This window comes from Chinchilla lanigera, unplaced genomic scaffold (genome assembly GCF_000276665.1).
Source record: "Chinchilla lanigera isolate Chin_1 unplaced genomic scaffold, ChiLan1.0 scaffold00021, whole genome shotgun sequence".
Classification (NCBI taxonomy): Eukaryota; Metazoa; Chordata; class Mammalia; order Rodentia; family Chinchillidae; genus Chinchilla; species Chinchilla lanigera.
In genome coordinates, this window is record NW_004955422.1 from 5,854,799 (window position 1) to 5,876,890 (window position 22,092).

The following is a 22,092-nucleotide window of genomic DNA, read 5'->3' on the forward strand; positions in this document are numbered from 1 at the left end:
ATTATTTACATTATTATACCCAAGACAGTAGAGTTTAGAAAAGAACATAGAAATGTTATGTCATCTAGGTAATTTGGGTTTTGTGAGAAATGACCTTAATAAAATATAGATCAAAATCATACCCAAATAGAATAGCTAAAATTAGTAAGGGAAAAAGAAGGGTAAATCAATTTTAGAATTAAGCTAGTGTAATTTCTAGTTGATGCATTTTGTTTTAGTTTAGTCTGCATTATCCCAATCTTCAATATAATTCTGTTTTGCCATTTTTTTAGATGTACAAATCTGCATTCATTCGATGAACTTTTAAATGAAATGGAGTACTCTGCTTTGGGGGACTAAGAAAGGCTCAATGAGCACTCTGGAGTTGTTTCTAGACTGCCCTGCCCCTGGAGGTTTTGGATTTTTTATTCACTTGTGAGCATTTGATTTCTTCCTGAATTCAGATCCTCCACATGTTTAGAAAATCACGATCCTCCCGACAGATCTGCAAGATCGCTAATGTCTGACCCTTTTGCATGAGTTGTGTGCAGGAGATATTTATCCATAATGACTAAAAACACAGTTCTGGTGTTAGATGGCTGGGGTTCCCAGTCGGCCTCACCAGGTACAAGTTGTGTAAACTTGGTTGAATTGCTCTCCACAGAACTTCAATTTTCTCATCTAGAAAATTCAGCCACTCCTAGTCTACCTCATAGAGTTGTTGGGGAAGTAATTGTCAAGTAGCCCACATATTCTTGTGCCTTTTCTGCATAGTCACGTAGGGCAAAATATTCTACCCAATTTAATTATCATTCTGACAGTCAATCTTTGGGGTCATCTCATCATTCTGTAAGACATTCTAGAAATGATACGTAGATCATGCATTTTATAACTGCTTCCCATCATTTATTTCACTTCAAATCTACTTAAAATAGATTTATGCCTTCTCTTGAGGATGGCAAGTTTTAATGTTGGTCCAAAAATATAAAGCTTCAGGAAGGTATGGAAGCACGTGCCTGTAATCCAAGCACTCCAGGAGACCAAGGTGAAAGGATACTGAGTTCGACACCGCCCTGTGCAACACAGCAAGTTTGAGGTCAGCCTGGAACAAACCAAGACCCTATTTCATTATGCACTGATCCAGCCAATAAATATTTCAGAAATGCACATTGTGGCCTTTAACACAAAACTTTGTAACTTATAGCAGTGGTTACATGAACCATAAGTTCAACTTAATGATGAAGCTGTGAGGAAAAGAATATAAAATTTTAGAACAAGAACATAGACATGAAAGATTGAAAAGCTGGCAGTTCAGCTGGATGGAAAAATGATATCAACTTTCAGAATGATTGGATACACCACTGGATAACTAAAAACAATATTCACCTGGTTATATTGCAGGGGAACACCAGAACCCAGAAAATATTTTGAAAAAAAATCAAAGATAAAGTATCTTAATCAAAGAAAGGAAATTACTGTTGCCAAAGATATCTCACTGCAGTGATTGAGCCAGAAACACTATAGAATGTTAAGGAGTGAATGAAACAAACTTGAATTCTGTAGGCAGGCAAATTTTAATTCAGGGAAGGATACCCTTCAATAAACTATAATGAACAACTTGTTGGCTCTCTTAGTAGGGTGTAATTATTATTAGAGAATGAGAAAATGTTTGAGAATGAAAACTAATGAGAGAAAGTTGAACAGCACCTCTCCAGAAAATGAAGAAAAATAGATAGTAAAGAAATATTTGGATAAACATGTATGTGCAGATTTAAGTGAGCATGGTTTGCAAAAGACAGCATTAGTTAAGATAGATGATGATGATGATGATGATAGATAGATAGATAGATAGATAGATAGACAGATAATAGATAGGGCATAGATGATACATAGATGAAGATGATAATAATGATAGATAGATGATAGATAAATAGATGGACAGATGATAGAAAGATTATAAATGCTGCTAACCCATCAGTGGCTTAATTCAAACTATTTTAAAAATAAAACATGACATATTAATAGAATACATTGGAGGAAGAGGAAGACTGTGAATACACACAACAGTGCTATCTGAGAGGAAATTAGACATATCAGTTATCTACAATCGTTAATTATATGTACTAAAAATCCATAAGTGAACACCAATAGCAAAGAAAATGAATATATCATATCCAGCCTACTATAAACTAAAAGAAAGAGAAATAGAGAAGATTGTATAATTCAAACAACAGGATAAAAATCTGAATTGAAAGAATGGAGACCATCTAGAGGATGATGGCTTTCTCTGGGAAAAGATAGTAAAATTGAGGAATAGTACAAAGTGTGCTTCAAGTCTTTCAAATGTATTAGTTCTCAGGAAAATCTGAGTTCAATACAGTACAATGTGAATATAGGTTAAATGTTTGGGTAAATAAATCATGCTGGTTGTATCTCTGGTATGATTAGAAATACAATTATCTTGTTAACAAGTTGAAAATATAGACTGCTTTCTGACAAAACTGTATTCTGGGGGCTTGGGATTTAGCTCAGTGGCACAGCGCCTTCCTGGCAAGCACAAGGTCATGAGTTCGATGCCTGGTACCAGAAAAAACAACAACAACAACAAAAAAAACTGTACTCTGATATGTTTTGCTTACTCTATAATCTAGATGATATTATTTTATTTCTTTAGATTCCACCCTTTTAATTTTTAAATGTGCACAACATGACAATATCCCCTATCTTCCAGGATTACCTTAACAATGTAAAGTGGTTGAAATAACACCCTCAGCAAATAAGTATCTAATATGTGGTACCAGGAAGAAATAGAGGATGAGTGGAATACAGCAAAGAAGAGAACAGCATATTGAAAGAAAAAAGCTGTATGCTTTACATGTTAGTAAAATATTCAACTATTGATAGTTGCCTTTGGATTGAAGTGTTAGGAAGCCAGGGGTGAATCATACTTCAGTGCGTAGACATAGAGATGAAACCAGGAGACTGTGGAGACAGTTTGAAGACAGTAAGGACAGATTATAAAATGCTTGCACTGTATTTCTTGAAATAAAGAGGCAAAGAAAAATCATGTAATTATTTATAGAAGCAAAAGAGAAAATGCAAGTTAAAAAAAAGGGAAGACTTCAAATGGGAACTATTTTAAGTAGTTTGGTCTGAAGGAAAATAGGACACTGGCTAGAAGTAGATGGGTGTGTGCATTTGTGATGAGAAGGATTTCATCGTATTAGACTGAAAGGACAGGCCTTTAGCCTAGGACATATGAGACTATGATTTTAAAGGTACAAGATAGATCAAGGTTTTCAAAAAGAAAGGACAGGTTGTAATTTAGAATACAGATGAAATGTCGGTTTTCATGCAAGAGAAAATCATTTTCTCTGAGGTTAGAAGACAAAAATAAAATTCAAACTTCTGACAAAGATATGTGTCTAGATCTGAGGACAGGACATTGAGGTGGTTTATGTTTCTCCATTTCAATTTTTTTGTAAAAACTGTATGCGACAATGGCCTCCTCTGCAAGACAAGGTCCGCTTTCTATATCTTGCTTGTCTTTGTCTGATTCTTCTCTTTCAAGAATGAGGACTTGAGCATTGGGATGCTCTGTGAGGGACATACCTGCTGATAGAAAATTGAACACAGGCCCAACGCTCTTTTTCTAAGCAAGAGTATTGAAGGACATTCTTCCAATTTTATTAGTTTAATACGTTGAAGTTTTTCATTTCCTTTCCATACTATGAGTTATAGTCATAAATGTCTTGATTAGTTCAGGAAAAATAAAACCACTAGGACTCATGCAAAATTACTGTCTTAGAGGGATTCACTGTGTAATTGTACAGAACAACTCTGTCTTGTAATTTGGAGCAACACACAGACATCTAACAAGGCAGGCACTGGACTCCAAAGGGCTATGGCACACTAATTAATGAAGCAGCAGCTCTTCAGGCTTGATTAGAAGCTGAAATCTGCAAACTCTGTATATGGCATAGTCTTGGACTCAAGTCTTGTTCTGCCTGCTGGACATCCATCGTTAGAATAACACAGGATGTAGATGGCTTCACTGGACACCTGTGTTTACCAGAAATGACTGCCTTAAACACTGTGCTACAGATTTCATCTATAAAGTCTACCAGGGGTCAAAACATGGGAAATACATTTTGGATGAGATAATTCTTACTTCTTAATGCTGGCTGTTATGGTTTGAATCTGTGTGTCCCCCCAAAGCCTCAGGCGGCCATGGGACAAGCTTTTAGAGTTATATGGGTTTGAGAGCTGCACCCGCCCTGGGGTAGATAGTTTGCATATGTAAGGGAGAGGAAGAGGGTGCTTCAGGCCATTCCTCCCCCATTCCTCCCTGGTGTGTGGTTGTGGCTTTTGCTGTGTTCTGCCGCCATAAGCTGCAGCCCTCTGCCATGTGCCAGTCTGCCTTGTAACCTGCCAAGTATGGACTGAAACCTCCACAAACTGTAAGCAAAATAAACCTTTCCTTCCCTAATTGTGGGGGTCAGGTATTTTGTCCCAGCAGCGAGAAAAGTAACCAAGACACTGGCCTCATTGTTTTCTTATCCCTTCGTTGTGAAAAGCACAATGCCTTGCAATACGTATCTTTTGAATAAGAGATATCACACAGAGGTGAATAAATGAGTAACTGGTTTACAAAGTGAGGGAACTGAGAATGTTTTTCTCTCATACCCTCTCATTTTGTTGCACAGTTACTAATTAGGAGTCTTCTTCTCACCAGAATCTGTCTTCTATAAGATAGTTCTCTGTTCTAAAACCCAGACTCATTCAGTGGTTTGCTAAGCTTCACTGCATACACAGTGAGGTTCCAGCCTGTAGAATCATTACTCTCGATGCTTTTTCATGAAAGACCTCAAGTTTATAATTTAGGTTTCTTTAAGGAATGACTATCTATCTATCTATCTATCTATCTATCTATCTATCTATCTTCAAAAACATCCCCTTGAATTAAATCCTAAATTATAAAAGCAGCCACTATTTTCTAATGTTCATGAGGCCTGTGTGCTATGGTAAACATTTGACACAGTTTATCTCATTTAATCCCCACAGATTCCAAATGAAGTGTTTACTGTCATTATCTCTGTTTGAAGAAGAGCATACTGAGGCTCACAGAGAATTAATAATGTGTCCACAGTCATCTAATGTTGAGTAATCAACAGCGAGTGCCCTGAATCCACACACATCAGCCTGGACCAATTTACTTTCAAGAGAAAACCAACAGAGACAAAGAATCGCAGGTGAGCTGGGTTCTCAATACCAATTTCACAAGGAACTGGAAATCCAAAACCCAGACTAGAAGAGGCCATAGCATTGAGCTGCAGAACTTGGAAGCCTTCTAAGTCATCTGGTGAGTTAAACATTGGTCTTTTCCTGAGACAGTTGGGAGTTGATATCCAAATTTGGTGTTTACCTTTCTGTGGTATAGTAGAACTGTGGCTTCCAGCTCTGATCTTTTCAAACCCTGTCCCATTCCTTGCTAAGATTAAAGTGTAGGACTCAAGTCTTGCATTAATCGTGGTATGAACTGGGCTCTCTGTCTTCGGTTTTTCTGTGTCTCTTCCACATTCTCTCAGGATGCCTGACTTAAGCGCTCAGTTATGACCAGTTTTCCTAGCTTGAGAGTTTTAATTTGTAAATGGTTCTGCTCTGTGGAGAAGCTGGCATTTCATGTGTCTCTCTGCCAGGCCAAGCTCCTTTGGTGTGAAGATTCATCAGTTAATTACTTTAATTGCCTTTAAATAGCATGTTTAGTATGTTCATTTGGATCTTAGTTGTGTTTATTTACTGAATTTGATAAATGTAATGAGATGAGAAAAGGAATCATCTTGCCTGTATCAAACAATCCGAATTGTGTGGCTCTCAGTGAAAAGGGGTAATATTTCCAAAATGTGAATGTTTAAAATGATGTGGTCAAAAATACATGTAGGTATATAGAAGTGTGTGTGTGTGTGTGTGTGTGTGTGTGTATACTGATAGAAGAGCTGAACCAGTTCAAAAATACACACTTCTTTGGAAAGCTTGCATTGTTTTGATCGCATTGTCTCTTACACACCTCTCAGTAAAAGAATATGGTGTAGAGGTGGATTGGAGAAATTCCTGCTTTTATTTCTCTACCTTCTGGGAAGATAATTAGTATGGTCTGAGCATATGCCCTTATTTACTAGTCACTTTTATGCCCTTGCAAGGGTTAATTTATATTCTGTTGCTTTCCCTATTGACACAATGACACTAAAAATAGTAATGATCTCATAAGTTTATTATTAAAATCAGTGACTTTGCACATGGAAGCATGTAGAACAGTAAGTTCCAGGCACAAAGTAAGCACGGATTAAGCATATTTCTTACTATTATAGCTATCTCCTAATGCACAAAATGGCACATGACAAGGATAGTCTATGCAAGTCAGCAAGGATGTAAACCGTGCTTTGAACATCCTATTTAGTAATCCTAAAGAGAATGCTTAAGGTTCTCCTGATGTTTGTTAATGAAAAACCAATTTGGAACAAACAGAAACACTTTTCAAGGCCTTTATGATGGGATTTCTGTCTTATTGGACCTGGTTTCTTGGGATCCCTCCAATCATCCCTCTTACAGTGTCCAATTGGGAGATACTCTGGCTTATTTTGTGACAAAACCGAGTCTAGCCCATGCCTGGCACAGGCCATAGAGACGGCAATGTTCTCTCAGCTTCACCTCAGGATGCCTCACGCTGCTCTGTGTCTGCATACCAGCCCAATTTAGCAGTTTACAAGGACTACAGTAAGCTGGTGTTTTGCCCATCAAAGTGTCTACCGTAATGTTGTGGGCAGAAAGTGCAACCACCACAGTGCGTGATGTCTCAGCTAGAGCGGAAAGTACCAAGGCAAATAAACAGCAAGTCCTTTAGGCAATGGAAAATGTAGCAGCTCTAAACACAGCTACAATTTCTTACGTAGAAACACAGAAACAACCCAGTGAATTTCAAAATGGTGTCAGGATTTCTCCAGGATTACTCGAAGGCAAGTCTTTAAAGTCTGGCTTCTGTAAACTTCCTCTGCTGCACTTTTTCTCTTCCTGGCCTTTCTCCATTTGACTTGCTTCTCGATGACCCACTCTCTGACTTTCTTCAGATAGTGTGAAAATACTGACTGTGCAGACGCCAAGGGTGAAAAGGATCTCTCTCCTCACTGAACTGCAGAGGGCAACTCTGCTTCTTCACTCCCAGAGGAAGGCTTGCAATCTTACTGGAGGTATTCATGTCTGCACTCTGCTATACAGACAGGGATAGTGAACAGATCTCCTCATTAACTACATGTTAACAGGCTTTGATTTAAAAGTCAACTCCAGATGAAAACAAAACCAAACACTTGACTTAATAAAGAAAAGAGACATTGGAGAGTTAAAATGGTCTCTGGCCTCAACCATATGCTGAGTACAAATAGCAGACTTTATCATTGTAGTTTAAACATTTTACATCTAATTATTTGCTAAGTGGAAAAGAAAATAGTATCCTTATAAGACAAAATAACAAAATAAAAACTTCAAAAATTTTTAAGGAAAATGGTATGAGATAAATTTGATGGAATCTACCAGTATATCCCATAGATCCCATTTTACACACTGCAGTAACTCGAGCTATGTCCTTGCTGTATAGTAAGTGGGAGAAGGATGTGCTGAATTCATAAGCACCTCTATGGTTCAGGCAGCAGAACTGAGTCCAGAGAAGCTTGAACTTTTCAAGAGAAAAGTAATTTACCTTTTCTCTGTGAAGCTCTGCCAGTTTTCCCTAGGAAGCCCCAGATCTTCCCTAGTAAACCACAGGTTGTATCATGTTGTGTGCCATCCTTAAATGAAGTAGACAGAACACACCGAGAGAGTTGTTCACTTATTCTATTCATTTAGTCTTTGGGATGTTTATTAAATACCTCATAGCACTTTGTGTTAAATATGGGTGAGTTGTTAAAAGTGGCTAAATTAGGTTCTCTGGCATTGAGCAAGTCATATCCTAAATACACAAACAACTAAGTGCAATGCTATGTGTTGTAATGATCTGTGGGCTCACAGAGGACATTGAGTCTAATTTTACTGAGGCTTTGATCCGAGTGAGGACATTCATCACAAAAATGTAATGTTTTACTGAACTTCATGGGTTAGGTAAAGCTCACCAAGATGGTTAAATGTTGTAATACTGTTTTCCCAAGAAGTAATTTTGTACTACAAAATATTTAATGGTTGTACATGATCCTTCCTAGGGATACAGTACAATTCATTCAGTCACTCATTTTTGGTCAAAAGGCTGATCCCAATTTTTGGCAACTAAAACCAAAATTATTATAAAAATGCTTACATGTCCTTGATTCTATACTTAGTATACAACTCTAGATGTAAACTCACTGGTTCAAAGAAACATCAGACTTTTAAAGCTTAAATACAAGTTGTCAAGCAAATATTAATAAGTATGGCTTTATGTTCCCACAAACTGAGTCCAAAATATAAAACATTTCTTGTGTTTGTTATTTGACTGTAGGCAAATTACCTGTGATTACTTTTAGTTTCTTCCTTTTAAAACATGAAGATATTAATACTTCCCTTAAAGTGTTGCCTTAACAATTATACTAGGGATTACCAAACACCTGAATCTTCCTAGTATTTTTGAAAGTAGGTTACAAATAATCTACAAACTCTGGCAATAAAACCCAAGTTCTCTACAAGTGTCAAGTTAGTGTCATAAATTAATTCCCAGCAGAAAATGTGTTCTGCCCAAGGGGCAGAGGGAGTTAGGTAGCAGTGGTACATCCCATTTATCAAATGACCTGTATTTCAACAATCTTAATTCACTGCTCATAAAAGTAATTGAAAAATTGCAGCAGTGTGTGCAGAGACTTTGCCTGAAAAAAAAAGGAAGAAAAATAGTCAGAAAAAATAGAACATTGAGTGAAATTCTTATTCTGCTACCTATTATCCATGTCACTTAACCTCTCTGAGCTGTAGTCAGATCCTCTGAAAAAAGAGAAAGTTACATATTCTTTCTAATTTGAAGAATCAAATGAGTAATATAAGTTAAAAATATAGATAGATGTCACGGTTGTTATCCTGACATAACTTGTTATTATTTTTGCTTTTTAAATCCTGTGAGCCACTTTTCATTTATTAAGAAGGAAGAGATAGTGTTCAAAATGCACACTTCTTTCACACTTGTCAGTATATTTTGTTTTCTATATTATATTGATGTAGGGCATTGACTAGGAGGATTGGGATTTATTTTTGAACTCTTGTCAGCACTCCATAATTAACGTTACCCAGAAGAGAAATGCTATTTTGCCTCCTGCATCATCAACACAACTGTCAGCAAATAAGGACAGCATCATTTTGCCACTCTTGGCTGTGAAAGTACGAAGCAAAAAAGAACAGCTGGATTTTCACACACTGAGCTCTTTGAAGTACTGGCATTTAGTGAAATCTGTATTCAACTTCTACCTACCTCTTTTGGCTTTAAGAATATATTTAAAGGGAAAATGTCACTGTTATTACAACATCTAACTTTAAACTCTCAATTTGGGAAATTTATTGATCCGAAAGTTGCTTTCCTCAATGTCATTTTACCTCCTTGACATAAAAATGTAAAGTGAGTATTGATTGCTTAGTAGATCTTTTACTTATCTGCCTTTACTACTCTATTTTCTCTGGGTCCTGTATTCCCTGTAATGTTTTAAATCTTTCTGGCCTCCAGTTTGATTTAAAAGTATAAAGTGAATAAGAAAGTAAACCTTGTTTTTAATGAAAAATTGCAAAGACTGAATCTTGCAGTAAAAGGACAATGCTATAGCTTGACTATATTTAAGGAAGGAAAAAAAAAAACTCTGGTGCTCTCTGTATTTATGCAAAATTAGGTATCTAAGGCAATTTTGATAGACAATATTTTGTTTTGTTTTTAGCTTTTAATTACATACATGGGGCAGTTTTAAAATGCTATGGTCATCTGCAATGCAATTTTGTAATATCATGACTCAGAAATTTTGCAGATGCAGGCCCCAATAATTAAAAACATAGACCTACACAAAATCTTGTAAGAAAGTAGTGTTATTCCCAATAAGACCAAAGTGAAGACAAATCAAGTGTCTCTCAACTGAAGCCTAAATTCGTACAATGGTGTATGTCCATACAATTAAAATTTATTTGAAAATTAAATAAGAATGAGTTACTGATACATGCTACGACATAGAGAACGCTCAGAGAAGGACGCCAGGACAGACGTTATGTGACTCTACTTGTATGAAGTGTCAGAAGAGGTAAATCCACAGAAACAAGAAAGTAGATTAATAGTTTCCAGTGGTTAGGGCAAAAGAGACAGAGGGAGGCTTGCCAGGGAGTATGAATTTCTTTTTGAAATGATAAACTGTTCTAACATAGTTCTTGTTGATCATTAGTCAGCTGTAGAAGACATAAACATCTGCTGAAATATACACTTTGAAATGGTTACGCTATATCACAAACAAAACTCCTGTACAAAAAGTAATACATATGGCTAAGTTTAAATAAAATATGGAAAATGGAACAGGAAATAAGGAAGTTGTGCTTAACAATTTGTATGTTAAACTTTTCTAGGCATTTTTATTTGTGCCTATCAATTTCCCCAAACATTAGACTTCAGTGGATATATTTCGATTATATCTGTGCCTCCTGTTAATCTCCCTTATATTCCTCTTTCCTTCCTTTAATTCCCTTCCTTTTGCCTAATATCTTTTCTACCCTCATGTTATCTTTTTTAGATTCCACTTTTAGGAGGAACATATAATACTTGTCTTTCTGAGTCTGTCTGATTTCTCTTAACATGATTGTTTTCAGTTCTATCCATATTCCTGCAAGTGACGGAATTTCATTCTTCCTTATGGCTGAATTATATGATTATTCAGTAATATATATGATTATTCAGTAATATGGAGGTACAACTACAATATACAGACTTTAATTTCTTCAGGGTTACACCAAGGAGTGCTATAGCTAGATAAAATGCCAGCTCTATTTTCAGTTTTTTGTTCTTCATGACCGTTTGTATCATTAATGACGATTGAGTTTCTTTTAACTCAGCAAACCACAATATACTTAAGTATTTGTTTTCAAGAATAGATCATTGCCAACCATTCACAATTACATATGTTTTATTATGTATTGTTAAGAGATGTATAAGATTTTCATAATCATTGATACCTACCTCATCAGTCTTCTAGACTTGGAATTTTGCTTCAAGAATTAACTAGCAAGCAAGTGGCCAGGAAACCCTAGATGTGGTTATCTTCTTACCTGCGGTTATGTTGTCATTATACCTCACTGTGGGACTAGACCAGCAGGTAATTGTAGGTGGCATCCATATTGTCTTACTGGGGATATTCAGTTTTTCTCACTGAAGACACATTTCCAAATTTCACCTAGCTACATGTGGCAGGTTGGTAACTCACAAACCTATAGACCACAAATTCTGACATCCAACAATGAAAAATAGGAAAAGAAGTTGTTCTAAAAGCTTCACATGTTTTGTCACTAATTGAAGATTTAGGATAGGGATATTATAATGAGATCAAATCAAATTTATAGCAGGATGAACAAACGAGAATCACAAATGGAGGTCAAAATGTGCTGTCAGAGTTCTATAGTGTTCTATAGGTCTTTGAGAAGGGAATTAATGCAAGCTGATGTGTGATTGTTCCAGTATTAAGAGAAGGTAATTCAGTCTACGTCTGGCTTCATTAAGGCTATTGGGATAGCACCTGAGTAATTCAAAGAGAGGACAGCTGTGAAGGGGCACAAGTGCATGCGGGCAAGTGCATATTAACCCTGTACTTTCTTACAACGTGCTTGGATCCATTAGCTCTCTCATAGGCAGTGTCTGTTATGATTTAATCTCATGTAACTTTGAGAGCAAGTAACTTTGCTGCTCAAACCGCAATGTAATCACTCCAAATCGGGAGCACAGAAACTCTGGCTGTGTGTGACACCTCTACTATGTGGCAGAAGTAGCTTAGCCATACAGTTGTGTGACCTGTTGTTCAGTAATAGATGCTTAAACTAAATTTTAAAAGAGTGTGGTAACACTTTCTCTGCCGGTTTCTGTCACATCAGCCTCACAGCTAATTATAGAAGGAAGATTTTTATATGAGAAAAGGTCCCAAATAGGAACTAATATCCACCTCCCTGTATTATTTTCTGTAAAAGAAACAAACTTTATCATAAGACTTGACAGGTTTCCCAATTATCACATGGAACAATTACCTACAGCTCATCATAATCCTATTGTGAGTATTTATAATCTTTATTAAATATGAAGACTAAGATTTGGATTTTAACTTTCAGTAACCTAAGCATAGTTTAAAAAATTAGAAATAGAAATGAGAGGATCATAGAACATTTAAAAGGTCCATATTCTAACATTTTCCCAGAATTCACTATAATAATAACACATTTAACCCAGTAGAGCTTGTTGTATGTGACTTTATTTAACTATCTTTGAGCAAAGAATGAAATTAAAGAATCCAAGCCCTGGTCTACATTGAACAAAGATTTTGAATTCAGTGTTGAAGGATTTTCTTTTTTTGGAGGAAGGAAGTACTTGAGACTGAAGACAAGGAGAACTGAGCTACATAACCAGTTCTTTTTATTTTTATTTTGAGACAGAGTCACACAAAGTTGCTCAAACTGCCCTGGAACTTGGGATCCTCCTGCCTCAGCCTCCCAAGAGCTGGGATTAAAAGCCTAACCTAGCCAGTACAGAGTTTTTAAAACTATGTTTTGATTGAGATCGGATATCCTAAGCACAACCAAGATATTGGGAAATTGTTCAGTTTTAACTTTTGTTATGAAAAGTGAAACACCACTGTCCTGTGGCCTTTGATTAATTTCTTAATGGAGTAGTGATCCTAACATTTCATTTCACTCCCGTGCGTTTTCAAAAAGGTGACAGCGTGCTAGGAAAATCCAAGACTCATGTGATATTGATTAGGAAAAAAAATGTGGAAAAAGAGAATCTGCCTTCCTCAAATTCCCATGATATTTTTCTGGTGCCGGGACCAATTATAATCTTTCCCCTTTCCCCAACCTACCCACCCACAGAAAGAACCTCAGCTACACCTCAGATTAAACAAAGAAACAAACAATGAAGATTAGTTGAACTCACAGTAACTAGAGAAATTTTACCGACACCATAGCTTCCACTAGGGGGTAATAGGAAAGATAGAAGTCCAGTACCTACCTTGCAATGGACTAATTCATAAGAATTCCTTAAGTCCCATTGGAATACCACCGAGCTCTTTGCTAAACAGAGCTCGTTCTTATCCTTTAACTGTGTAGATGTAAGAAACTGTAAAACATGAGGTTCACTTTCTTTCCATAGTCTTTCCCTTATGTTTTGGCTTTATTCTTAGGCTGAGGTCTGGAGAGGCAGACAAATAGATGCCACCAATAGGAGCTACAACTTTGCTATTCATATTCAGGTACTAGGAGTGTTCACCAACCCACAGCTCACATTATCATTGTGGTCCATAATTTGTTAGTTTTCTTAGGATGCAGAACACAAAACAACACATTGTATGACTTAAATGAGAGAAATTTTATTTATTTTACAGAGTGAGGGGAGAAAAGGGACAGGAGAGAGAGGAAAGAGGAGAGACAGAAGAGAAGAAAAAGGAAAGAAGAGATAGAGGAGAGAGAAGGAGAGACAGGGAAAGAGAAAGCATGATGTCTGTCTTATTATAACAAAGTCCCACCTTTATGAGCTTATCTTGTTACAAATCCTATGTCAAATTATAGTCACGTTGGGCTTTAAGGGTTGAACACTTGAATTTTTGAGAGCACAACACAATCTACACTACCCTTCTTTGTGCACATCCTTCCCCCCAAAATTCATAATCCTTGTACATGAAAAGTACATTCACCACACCCAAACAGCTTGAAAAGTTCTAACCCATTCTAAAATCAATTCACAGATCAAAGTCTCAACCACATTCAGGATATGTAAGCCTGCTTATGCATCCTGAGACAAAACTCCTCTAGAGCCAGGAGTGTATAAAACCAGACAAAGTGTGTAATTCCAAAGTGCAGTTTGGGACAGGTGTATTTTGGACATTTATATTCAGAAAGAATGAAGTCAGAATGAAGGAAGGGTAAGCATTCTCAGTAAGTCCAAAGCTAGCAAAGCAAACTCCATTTGAGTGTAAGGACTGAGAATACTCTTCTTTGGCCAGATGTGATGTACCCCAGAACCTCTGGGATGGCAGCACTGCAACCACAGCGCTGGAGGACAAACTTTTGGTCTCCACCTCTCAGATCTCTATATGGCCCTGTCCCCTCCGTTCTGTGGAGTTCTCCCTACAAGAACTTGGGAAAGGCCTTGCCCTTGGGACATTGGCTTTCTGGCTCACTGAAACCAAGAAGGCAACAGGCTTGCTCCCCCGACCCTCCACCATCAATGCGAGCAGCAGCTTCTTGATCCCTGAATTGCCCTTGGAGTCAGTTTACCCTTTATTTTTAAAATTAATGTATATTTGCAATGCAGAAGAGAGATGCTCCTTTGGGAGAATTGATGCATGCATACAACATATCTTTAATATTTTTGACCTTCTCTCCTTTACCTCTCCCTCCCACATTGCTCTTCAAATCTCCACTGACTGTCTTACTTCTTACCATCTCTCCTTTAGTTATTTCCTTAGTTCAGTTTTTTAACACTTGAGGGCTAACATGCATTCAGAGTCAGGCAGCTTTATGGCTACATCCTGTAGTCCCTGAAGTCTGACAGCCTCCCTTCCCAGTACTTCTACCCACCTGAGTTCCAGCTGGCAATGTTTCTGCCAGAATGATTCTATTTCAGTTCCTGGCTCCAGTTAAAATGACTGGTTAAGCCTTCTGAGTAATCTCTTTAGGGAGTGAATCATCCCTTGTCCAGTTGCACCGTTCTTGTTGCATTCAGAGTGTGCATTCTCATTGCTTGAAATGTACATTGGCCAACAATTTCCTAGATTTTCATTTTCTTGTCCCTTTTGTTTTGTGCTGTTGTTTAACAGTTCCTTCTATTTATCTTTCCTCACTCGCATTTTATCATAGTCTGTAATCAAATAGAGCCTATACCTGTAGTCTTTTGAGAAAGTCTCAAAATACCCAGTGTGTTCCAAGTCTACCTTTTACACAGCACTAGACCACAGTTCAGCTGTAGTCTTTGCCACTCTGTTGCCAAGAATTGCCTTTCTCCCGGTTTCTCATAGACCATTCCTCTCCTGTGTCCGAGATCTCACAAGAAGCACCTATAATGGTGGTATTTCTACCAACACTCTGTCCATGATATTGTATCTATTCTCTTAGATGATTGATGCTTTCTTTACAGCTCTCCTCTTATTTTGTTCTGAGCACTTGCCAGAATTGCCATTGATGTCCATATTTCCACTAACAGTCCTTTCAAGGCAATCTGGGCTGTTAGTAAAATGCACTTCAAATCTTCCAACCTCTACTCATCATCCATTTTCAGAAGCCACTCCTGCATTTTTAGATACATGTTACAGTATCAACAAGCCACTTCACAGCACCTAAATCTTTTCCTTTTCTCCCTCTTGGTATATATTTGCAGTATATAATGATTACATTTATCATGGGGAAATGGTGCATGCACATGATATATCCTACTCCATTTCCTTCTTTTCTGCTCTCTCCCCCCTCTCTCTGTCTCTTGGTGCCTTCCTTTTTGCAAAAAAATTATTTCCCTGTGTCCTGTTATATATCCTTTACTTTGTTCTTTAATTTATTTATCATTTTTTTAGTACACTTAGGAGCTCAAACAAATACAAAAGACTGGGTTTTGCAGAAATTTGTTTTCTTATATCTCTGGAGGCTGAAACTCCAAGATTAAGGTACCAGTCCCAGCAAGATGACTTTCAGGTGATGCCTCTCCTCTTGGCTTGCAGAGGGCTTCTTCTTGCTATTTTCTCATGAGACTTTTTCTCAGTACAGTGAAAGAGAGAGAAAAAGAGACAGAGACAGAGAGACAGAGGCAGAGGCAGACACAGAGACAGACAGACAAACAGACAGAGAGGAGAGATGGAAACACATATTTCTTGTGTCTCTTCTATTTCTTTCATGATAATAGATCCCTGCATTTTTTTTTAACCTCTTCAGCCTCAATTTCTTTTTAAAATTCAGTATCTCAAAGTACAGACTTTGAGTAATGTGGAGTTAGAGTTCCTGCCTGTGAATTGTAAGAAGACATCATTTTATCTATAGCAAGTAAGATTCAGGTCACTGGCTCAGAGTAGTTGTTTTCCAGTCCCTGGCTCTCTATAAAAACTGAGGAGACAGAAGGAAAATTTTAAAAAGGATTGATGTGCAGGCCTATTTTAGAAAAGTTAAATCAAAATCTTCCAGTCAAGGGTAACATATCTAGATTTTTAAAAGTTCAGCAGTGATTTCAACTTTTCATCTAGGATTGAAAAGCTCAGATTTAAACTCTTACGTAGCTATTAATCCAACTGTACATAATTTAGAGAATGGTGGCAGTATTTTTAGGGAGATGAAAAGAGAGTTGGTAGTGGCCAGAATGCATAGTACATATTTAGTCTATACATTAAAATATATGAGAAAACAAAGATGTTATAATGTACATCTTCATATATACTTAGAATAGAGGTGTAAAATGGTGGACTTGGCTCTAGAAACAGCCAGTTCTTTTTTTTTTTTTTTTTTTTTTGGTATTTTTCTGCTACTCAGATTCAAACTCATGACCTTGCGCTTGCCAGGCAGGCGCTGTGCCGCTGAGCTAAATCCCCAGCCCCCAGCCCGTTCTTAATTCTGATTACATTGCCTTCACGTTCTTAAAAGAAATAGGAATGACAACACTAGTGTTCACCTTTGGTATGAAGAACAAATGAGATTATAACTGTAAACTGTCAAATTGTACCTCAATATTACTAGTGGTAACAGTTAAAGTAATCAGATGGAAAATCCTAACTTATCTATTTCCATTTATCTTCTAATGTACTCAAGCTTTGGAACAAAGGACTCAAAACTCTGTCCTTGAAAAGCCTAAATTAGCTGAATTTTACATATCAAAGTGATGGGGCCCAGGGCAATGAAAGGGCATATGGAAATAGCAGAGAAATTCTAAAGCAAGTGGTTAAGGTCACAGCAGAAACATGGGGACTAGAGATAGAATTCAAGAGCAAAGCTGTGAACAAAGTTCCAGCTATTCAAGGTGAATTTCGAGCTTTGACAGGATGCTCCTAGAGTCTTAACAGAAAATGAAGGAGGCCCTTTGTAGGTCACACTTGTACTGCTGTAATATTAGACATTTTGTGATTAATTTTGGACTCTACAAACCCAACTTGTGGAAATTTTTCAGAAGCTATTCGGCAGCTATGTTTTGAGTTGTGGCTGCTTGTCAGAAACAACTTTTGCTAAAACACTGAGCAGTTCAGTTTGGCATTTCAATCTGTCTCCTCTTACATTTATATTAGAAAAAGCCAACCTGGTGGAAATGTTGATTCCGAGACTTGAGACTGGCTAAAAGACAAATCTTGTGTTCACTTTTTTTTTGGTGGAAATTCTCTTATTTTCCACTAAAGTATATGGGAAACCCTGCCTCTAATCTTTAGAATTTTCATGAAATTGCTAGGAGATGCCTTTCTGTTTGTGTAACTCTTTATCTTAATTAGAAGTTTGAATTGTGGTTGTTTTTTTCTGGATGTGTCTGCAGCATATCACTGCAATGTGACAGACTGGGAGGCTAAGGTGTAGTCTTCAGTAGCTCGGAGACAGAGTGTATTACTTCAGAGCTAACCTGACTACATTAAAATTCTGCCTTTGAGATTCCTTAGTTCAGTTTCTCCAAGACTCGGCTTACTCATATGTATAATGAGGATAATAATAGCATTTACTTCATAAAGTAGTCATAAAAAATTAAGTTTGCAAATGCTTAGGAAACACAGCATTGCCAAATCCATAGCAAGGATCCATGAGTGATAAGGATTCCTAAAACTCATGTAAGGTTGCTTGGCTAACCCCACTGTAGTGGATTGATAACTGGTGGTCAACTTGTAACCCACAGCTGAACTGAGTAAGTGTGGTGCTGGGTGTGGGAGGCCCACCTGAGGACTGTTGCCAGCAGCATAAGAAGCAGACCTGGAGGAGAAGAAGCAGGCTGTTGGGAGCTGAGAGAGGCCATGGGGAGCTGGCTTTCCTGATGAACTTGGCTGTTTTCATCCTCTGAGGAGCTCGGGACCTCGCTGTCACTGAGAATGGCTTTGGTTCACTTTGGGGAGCTCTGGTCCTCACTTTGAGCATAGCTTCCTGGTTCCAGAGGGGAAGATGGTGCACTGCCAGCCTCCAGGAAAAGCTTGCTGTGTTGGCTTCCCTGATGGGAACTTGGCCATCCTGATCATCAGAGGAGCTTGGGACCTCACTGTTGCCGAGGATGGCTGTGGTACCTTTTGGGGGAGCTCTGGTTCTTCTGAGCATCACTTTCTGGCTCCAGTGCAGATCTCTCAGCCTGCCAGCACAGGTCCTTCTTCCTGCTGGCACAGACTTTGTAGATTCCACTACTGACCTTTGGGCCTTCCCAGTAAATCTGTGAAACAGGCCTGCATGAGACATTGTCATGGGCTCTGGGCCTCCAGCTGGATTCAGGGGAGGCATTGTTATGAGCTCTGGGTATTTATCTCAACTCATGTAAGACACTGTTGTGGGATCCAGGCCCTCAGCTGGATTCCTTGGTCTTAGTGTGTGGACAGATTTCCTGCACTCTTTTGTGTACTGTTCTTTGGGTGACTATTATAAATAATCATATGAAGTATGTGTCCTGTATTATATTGTTCCCCTTGCAAAATAAGCCCCAGACTGACACACCCACTAAGAAGGAACTAGGTGGAGTGTATACTGGTTAAAAAAAAAAAAAACACACCTTAGACCTTTGTAACCCTGAGTTTAGCTTGTCTCATAAAAGCTACTAGGCAGCTTTTTTTAGTTTTCTTTAAAAAATGGGGAAAATATAAGTTACCCTTTGTGTATTTGGTATATCAGTTAAGTAAAATGACCTTTCATTATGTCTTTAGTTACATCTTGCTAGGAGAAAATATCCAACACCCACACATTAAAGAGGAAGGATTTATTTTGGCTTACAGTTTGTAGAGGTTTCAGTCCATGGTCAGCTGCCTCCAAAGCAGGGTGGCATGACAGAGCTGCATCACAGAGGAGACACAGTCCCTGGCAGAGCAGTCAGAAGGCTGCAAGGGCCAAGCCTGTTTCTCCCTCTTTTCCCTTCCAGGCTACAAGACTTTTGGGTGGTGACAGCCAACCAGGGTGGGACTTCTGTTTTCAATAAATTTATTCAGCCATGCCCAAAACTATGCCATTTCCAATCAGTGGACTAATTTAATATCACAAACCCTATATCCAGTTGGTTCCCAAAAGCCCCATCTAGAAGAGCATGGGACTGTAGGAGGACATCTAAATACAAACCATAGCATGTTATCACTGTGCTTTTAAACCATTATTCTTTCTTACTTTGAAGATTGCAGTTGTCTCCCACCTGGTCTCCTGGTTCCTGTTCTCATCCATCCAACGACTCATTCTGTTCATTGTACTGAGTAAAATGTAAATTGAATCATGAAACCACCCTGTTTATTCATTGTTTTTCTATCATGTTTGGAATATCCATCAATCTAACGACTAGGGTCTACATGTATGATCTATCCATGCCCAAGTCTCCAACATTATCTCAGCTCACTACTCCTTGCTCCACTGCATTCCAGACATGCACGCTTCCTTTAGGTTTCTAGAACATAAAGCTTTGAGATGGAAACCGGTTTCTATATGTACATGGTCACCTTTGCAAACTGTGTCTCTGCTTGAAGTCCTCTTCTTTAAAAGGTCATTTCCTGCCATGCTATGTAAGGCAGACAGCTGTCTAGAGTGACCAGCACCCTATCACACCTCTGGTGTATAGTTGTCCCGCTTTACAAAAGTCATATTTATTCACATCTTTCCTTGTACATTATCTTTCTTCCTCCATATTCAGAGAGCAGAATCTTTCCCTAACTGTTTGTACTCCATTCCATAGTGCCTGATATAGCAAGTGTTCAGTAAGTGTCATTGGAAAAAGAAAAGGAAGAAGAAAAAAATCAACAGCATACAAAATTGACTCAGTGTCATTCTGCATTTAAAAAAAATGAAGACAAGATTAATCACTAGCTGAAAGAATTTTACTGACAATAGGCAATGCCATTCTGCATGACGTCTAAACTCCAGGTAGAATCCCAGAAAAGGAAAATGGAGTCAATCTTTAAAATCCATGAACCTGAGACCTATGTCCCTCCCACTGGAGGAGGCTATGTCCCTTTCTAAGTCGTATTGCTTGGTTTCAAACCTTGTGCTTGCTCTTTAGGTGAGAGCTGGGCTACCAGGATGAGACCCCCTTCCAAGGATGTTAGCGCTGTGTTTCTTTTCCCTCAGTCATTCCACAGGTTCCTCAGTTCCGTGCGGTTGAGTATTGGGAGTGGGACAAAGTCCCCAGTCAGACCTAACACTGGTGTCAGCAGGCTCACTGGCGAAGTTGCCGATTGACAGGCCACCTCTCCCATAGACATTGCATCATTTCCTCCTTCACTGAACAATAAAATAGATGTGTGAATAATCTTAATTTCTGGCATTCTGCAACTTGGCACTTCTATTTCTAGAAGGCCAGGATAATACTTTCTCTTTAAATCTGTTCTTGAAGGCTCTTGTCTCGCTGAAATAGCTTTTCCTGTCTCTACCAGCTGGTCACTCAGAAACATTATCTGAAGAGAACCTATTTTAGCTTTGCAATCTATCATTTGGAGGCAAGAGCTGTGAGGGCTCATTCCAGTCTAACGATCGCATGTGGCGGTTTCAGAGACAGAGAGAACGGTAAATGCTTCCTACTTCTCCCAAACGTCACCTGTCAGTGACTTCTCCAGAAGATATCCTCCCACAGGCTGTCTCAAACGGCAGGCAGATTGAGCTCTGCATGTTGTGTTTACAGATAGAGCCTCAGCAATACTGACAAATATTCCATTTTTGATGGCTTACTGTATTCCATGTGCCAGTCTAAGGTCTGTCCCTGGGTTAGTTTCCTTAATGCTTACATTCAAATGAAGCACAGAGAGATCAATGGTGGAATCAAAGGCAGCCCAGGGAGCTCTAGAGCTGAGATCGGAACCAGCTAGTCCAGCTTCAGAGGCTTTACGCTTAGCCACTAGAATCCACTATAATGCACTTCCTCTGTCGGAATTGCTGTATGGTCTTTGCACTTCAGGGTCTATAATGTGGAACATAGAAATTCTTCAGTGTACCAAAATAAAGTTTGAACTTTGTTTTTATGTTAAACTTCTAAAACCAGCAACTTCCCGAGAAAATGTTTTCCCTCTGTACTTTTAAGCAAAACTTCAGGTTTATAATTACAATTCTACATCGAAAGTTGTCCACTGTCTGAAACCCTGTTACCAAAGCAACTGCCTTTTCCTCAGAATATGAGATGAGGTTTTTCAAAACTAAATGTTTATATTGGATGTGTTCTATATATTTGTTAGGAGATCCTCATTCCAAGACCCTCAGGATGAAGGAAAGATCAGTAGAATAGAACACTCATGTTGCTTGTCCACATTTCTGCCTTTACACTATCCTAAACAAAACAGGGGAAATGAGGGGCAAAGTAGTAGACCTCGGCTGAATTTAGGGATTCCTCACAGGACTAGGCTTCCCATGGTGAACATTACCCCAAATGCTGAAAACTGAAGTCAGGTTTCAAAGCAATAATTTGCAATGATAAAGATCATAGTGTTGTAACACAATGCTGCTTCAGTATATATTTGTATGTGTGTGCACCTGTAAATGTGCATGGAAGCATGTGTGTGTGTACATGTGTGTGTGTGTGCTCTATTAATCTCTGAGAGCTGACTTTACTATTAAAAATATTAAGAAGGAGAATCAAAGTTCTTGGTATGCCATAGAGTTGCCATTCCAGACTTCCAAAAGTTTAAAAGAGAAGTCCCTGCAAGGAACACTGGAGCTAAGAGCATTCCAGCTTTTCTGTCACAAAGTTAGGGACATGCAGCAAAGTTAGGGACCTCAGCT

General features: G+C 38.3%; 1 protein-coding gene across 2 annotated transcripts in view; it reads left to right on the forward strand.

Moving 5' to 3' along the window:
* Lrrc4c (leucine rich repeat containing 4C) overlaps positions 1 to 22,092 on the forward strand; it is a 1,216,524-nt gene that overhangs the window by 217,149 nt on the left and 977,283 nt on the right. For both annotated transcript variants that reach the window (XR_001234018.1, XM_005384094.2), the window contains exon 2: positions 5,044 to 5,341. The gene's annotated coding sequence lies outside the window, so the exon portion shown is untranslated. The remainder of the gene's footprint in view (positions 1 to 5,043; positions 5,342 to 22,092) is intronic.